The sequence below is a fragment of the Sapajus apella genome, unplaced genomic scaffold, assembly GCF_009761245.1.
Source record: "Sapajus apella isolate SASKATOON/1434 unplaced genomic scaffold, GSC_monkey_1.0 scaffold5, whole genome shotgun sequence".
NCBI classification, from domain to species: domain Eukaryota; kingdom Metazoa; phylum Chordata; class Mammalia; order Primates; family Cebidae; genus Sapajus; species Sapajus apella.
The window spans coordinates 40,216,701-40,222,055 of record NW_022436945.1 but is presented as its reverse complement, the minus strand read 5'-3'; the positions used below and the strand labels follow the sequence as shown (position 1 = coordinate 40,222,055).

The 5,355-nt window shown below is 45.2% G+C and overlaps 1 pseudogene; it reads right to left on the bottom strand.

Moving 5' to 3' along the window:
• Positions 1 to 3,478: 3,478 nt before the first annotated feature.
• Positions 3,479 to 4,771, bottom strand: LOC116548733 (annotated as a pseudogene).
• Positions 4,772 to 5,355: the final 584 nt, after the last annotated feature.

Sequence of the window (5,355 nt, the reverse complement as noted above, 5' to 3'; positions counted from 1 at the left end):
TAAAATGTCATTATTTTCTCCGCATTGTGTTTGTGGAGAACCCTATTTGAACTATTGAAGTTCAAAGACTGAACCAAGGTCACACAGCTACGGATGGCAGAGCCTCTTAGGCACTAAGCAATACTAACCACCTAATAACACGCAGCATTTATTGAACACCTACTATATCCCTGGCAGTGGGTTAAGACTTTAATGCTTTTTTTATTTCTCACAGCAACCCTGTGAGGCAGGTGCATTTATTATTTCCTTGTTTGCTGTCCATTTGTTGGCTAGTGTGGTTTTCCTATATATAAAAAGTTCTGAGTGCCAGTTCAACGTGGCCCATATGACAGAAAGGGCACGGACCGAAATTAGAATAAGGATGGGGAACATGATTATTTTTATTCACCTGTGCCCAGAACACAGTAAGCGCTGAAAAACATTTGGAGTGGATGAAAGCAATATTTTATTATTTAATTCAAAAGCCCTCATCATAATCAATCCATACTCCTGTTGACTGCAAACTGCTCTTGGGCGGAAACTGGGTCTGTTTTGTGTATTCATCAGTGTGTGCCAAACGTCCGGCCCAGAGGTAATATATATTAGGACAGCAATTAATACTTGTTGAATAAATGCTTCCTTTTTTCAGATAGGGAAACGGAGGCTCTGAAACCCTGTAACCTGACCAAGGCCACATAGCAGGTGGCAGAGGGAGAATACCAACCATAGTTTCTAAGCCGAGTCCCTTTTCAGCCGAGCCACAGCCTCCTGCGCTATGTCCCCGGGCCATAGGGACAGAGCCGAGAACCTGGTGCTGTGAGGCCGGGGACGGTCGTAAGTCTGTCCTCACTCGTTCCCGCCCCACACCTGGGCAAGGTCAAGGGAGGCAGAAGAAATGAGGGGCTCGAAAGGCCGCTCCAGGGATGAGGGTAAACAAACGGGGTCTGGGGCTGCGCCAGGCGCTCTCCGCGCCACAGCTCCTGCCCGGCGCTCTTGCTCCCACGGCTCTAGAACCACAACCAGCTCCCTTCCTCTAGCCTCGGTCTCCCTGGGTATCTGCCTCTCCCTCTTCCTGGCTAACTTATTTCTCACTGGGAAACCAAGAAATCTAAGCGATCGCATTGACCCCACAGCCTCAAAACAAGCCCAATTTGCAAAGGCCACCAAGCACCAAACACACCCCCGCCCACACCCGGCACCGCGTCCTCTTCGCAACGGGTGCGCATGCGCGAGCGCGAGTTAGGCGGCCGAGCAAGCGTGTGAGCCTGTGCGCATGCGTGAGTGTAGTTGGGTGGGGAGGCCTTGAGTGTGTCCGCGCGCAAGCGCGTGTGAAGAGCGAAGGTGAGGTGGGGGTGAGTGTGCATGAGCGGGAGCATGAGTGTGCTGTCAAGAGTGAGATTTTAAGTGCGTGGGCGTGTGGTGTGCCTTCAAAGAGGTGAAAAATGAATTAGATTGAGGATAGGGAATGAGATTGCCTTTCTTTTTTAATTTTTAGATTATTTCAATTGTTTTTTGGGGAACAGGTGGTGTTTGGTTGCATGCATAAGTTCTTCAGTGGTGATTTCTGAGATTTTGGTGCACCTATCACCCGAGCAGTGTATACTGTACTCAATGTGTGGTCTTCGATCCTTGTGAGCTTATGAGTGAAGAGTGTAGGTGTTTGGGGGCATGAGTGTGTGCGAATATATAAGTGTGTGAATGTGAGGAATATGAGAAACTGGGGGTGTGCACAGGGTGAGTGGGGTGTGAATGAGAGTGTGAGAACGTGTGTAGAACAAGCGAGCATGAATGTGTCTGCGTGTGCCTGGCCCCTCGCGCCCCGCCTCCCCGCTAGGTTCGCCTTCCTCTCGGTGGGGTGCGCGGCGGGCGCAGTGCAGTGACTCTGTCCGCGCAGACCCGCTCTGCCGGTCCTGGAGCCTGGCATGGGCTGGGGCTGGAAACTGGCGTCTCTCTGCAAGCCAGAAAGGAGGGGGCAGGAGTGTCTGGGGAGTGCGCTCTCTCCCCATGTAGAGAAGCCTGGACATGCCAAGTAGGATGGGCTCTGGGAGTATTGCCTCGAGGTCCTCCCCGTCACCTGACCCACCTGTTGCTCATCTTCGTGTTCATGTACTCAGGGGGCATCGATGGTGTGCTTAAGGTATGCCAGGCTCTACTTGGGCTTGGGGAACCATGAAAACGAGATAGCTTAGATCTAATTCATTTTGGAGCTTTCACAGGACCTTTTATTCAAATGTAACCAACTTGCAGAATGCCAGTCATACACAAGTTGTGGTGCCTCTGTCCTCAAGCAGAGGGGCATGGAGATTATGAGACAGACAATGATAGTAATAAGACAACGCACTGAAATCAGTGCAAATCCATTTCATCTCCAACCCAACCTCACCCTTTCACTGCACCACTGAGTTTGGGATTGGGTTTAGGAGGTCCCGGATGTGAATCCACCCTCTCTCTGACCATGGAAATAATAATGGCTCTCTTCTCACAGAATGGTTGTGAGCATTAAATGAGTTAAGTCATGACATCTCTTGGCACAATGCCTTGCACATACTTGGCATTCAGTATACAAACCATGATGATGTTGATGTGTGATGATGTTCCCTGAGTCTGATGGAATCTTGTGGGGAAGGAGGGAGGCTGTGTTTGTGAGCTACAAAGTTTAAGGGATTATTTCTGGATTTAAATTAAATTAGGCCAGTTGCGGTGGCTTTTGCCAATAACCCTAGCACTTTGGGAGGCCAACGCAGGCAGATCACTTGAGTTAGGAGTTCGAGACCGGCCTGGCCAATATAGCGAAACCCCCATCTCTATTAAAACTACAAAAATTAGCCAGCGTGGTGGTACATGCCTATAGCCCCAGCTACTTGGGAGGCTGAGGCAGGAGAATTCTTGAACCCCAGAGGTGGAGGTTGCAGTGAGCTGAGATTGCACCGCTGCACTTCAGCCTGGGCCACAGAGCAAAACTTCATCTCAAATAAAAAGAAAACTATATATATATATATATAATTAAATTGTGCATAATTTATACAGATTGAGTATCCTTTATCAGAAATGCTTGGGACCAGATTTGTCCCAAGATTTTGGATTTTTTATGGTTTTAGAACATTTGGATATATATAATGAGATATCATTAAAGGGGACCCAAGTCTAAACACAAAATTCATTTATGTTTCATATACCCCTTACATAGTATACATAGCCTAAAGGAAATTTTTTTTTTTTTTGAGATGGAGTTTCACTTTGTTGTCCAAGCTGGTGTGCAAGCAATTCTTCTGCCTCCGCCTCCTGAGTAGCTGGGATTACAGGAGTACAGGGCACCACCACATCCAGCTGATTTTTTTTTTTTTTGTATTTTTAATAGAGACAGGGTTTCACCATGTCGGCCAAGCTGCAGTGTCAAAGGGGTGGAACCACCAGCATTCAAGCAATGTTGTCAACTAGGCAATAAAATGTTCTACCGAATGTTTCTTCTTTGTTCTAATTACTGCGTACACTGGCAACTTCGAAATGAGACAAGACGCTTACACTCTTTTTATTTTCTATTTAAAACAGAACAGAAAACAAACTGAAACATAAGCCCTGTTATACATTAACAATGTTAAACAACATCAATTGTATAAGAAAAAGACTAAAAACAAAGAGTGTTTCCAAATCTCAGGCAAATAACAGTGAGTGGCCTGTAGACCAGCACAGGGCGTTATGGTGGTACTCAGCAGAAGCTACTTTTCATCACCCGCGGTAAAGAGAGATTCAGAATTCTTTGCCAGATATTTTAGGAAATCATGCAAATAGCCCAACAATAACGCAAGGCTTTTCTTTACATTCTCCTATTCTTACCAATAACCTCACTGTGGTGCTCCATAAACCTGGGACATTGTAGCATCAGGTTGAGCCAAGAGGATTTCCACATACTGGGGCCTCTTGAATTTGTAGAGCAGCTGAGTGCCTAACATCACATCGAAATAATTCTTTTATTCCTGCCACAACGTCATTAACTGCATATGCCTTATTATCGACGTTTCCCTGCGATTTTTTTGCAATTTGCATACTCTTTCAGAATTGCATCTACATTTTGCTTAGCAGGGAGTTAAAACAGCTGCTTCTGCTTGGTAACTAAGTCCCAGTCCCCAACAAGCCATGGTTTTTGATTCTTCAGGGATCTTCACTTTAACTTCCTTTCTATTCATAAATGTGTCCTCACTTTCAACAGTGAGATCTGCCCAGGTCCTTTTCTTCCTTGGGGTCTGAGGTGCTTTGCTCGTACTGCCCCCATATCTGTTCCCAGGAGTCTTCTGTTTGTTCTTTCTGGTCTTCCTCATAGATCCTGAAGTGGGGTTCTCTGCAGAGCAACCCCCCACCCCATCTTCCTGGGAGGGTGGGTCAAGATTTTTCTGCTGTGAACCAGCTGTCTTCTTTCCTGAGGAGACCCCTCTCATCTTCTCTGCATGTTCCTTCTAACTGGATTTTTGCAGTTGTCTTCTTCTGCAGATTGCTGTCCTGAGTTTGAGAAGCCTGCTTTCTAGAACTCATGCAACCCTGTTTTTATTCCAACCAACCATATTCCTTCTTTCCAAGAATTTCCAAGGAATTTCCCAGGTAGAATCTTATAGATCTTCCAGGATGGTCTAGAAGGCTGAAGTGGGAGATACAGTCCAAGATTCTGTAACCACAGATACTTGGTAATAATTGGCGTCTGCCTATGAGATCATTGGTATCTCAATAATTATAATTAATAGCAGTTGTTAAGGTAAGAATTTATCATAGTAACCTACAGAAGTTGTAAAAAGGTGATATAATTTAGAAGATAGACATAAATATAAAATTATCAATTCTGAACAGGTTTTTAAAGATAATACTTATTCCTTATGGATGTTCATATGTAACAGAATAAATGAGAGTTATTTCTTTACTATCATTTGAACGACAAAATTTCTACAATCAGGATCAGATCTCCTGAGCCTTACTATACAGCAAACTTAGCTTTTCTGAATGGTGACCTGAAATGAGAATCCGGATCTTCCCAGCAGCCGCTTTCTCACTCTTTTTAAAACAAATCCCCTACCGTGTTCTCTGCATTCTGAATCCCTTTTCTGTGCTCTACTTTTTTCTACCATAGTGGTCATCACTTTCCAGCTACATACTACATAATAGCCTGTGTTTATGTTTATTGTCTCAATCCCGCTCCTAGAATGGAAGCTCCTGGAGGATATTTATGTCTACTGGGGTCACGGAGAACAACCACCCTGTGAGAAGAGGGCCATTATTATTTTAAAGAGAGGGTGAATTCACATCCAGGACCTCCTAAAGCCAATCCCAAACTCAATGGTGCAGTGAAAGGGTGAGGTTGGGATTGAGATGAAATGGATTTGCACTGATTTC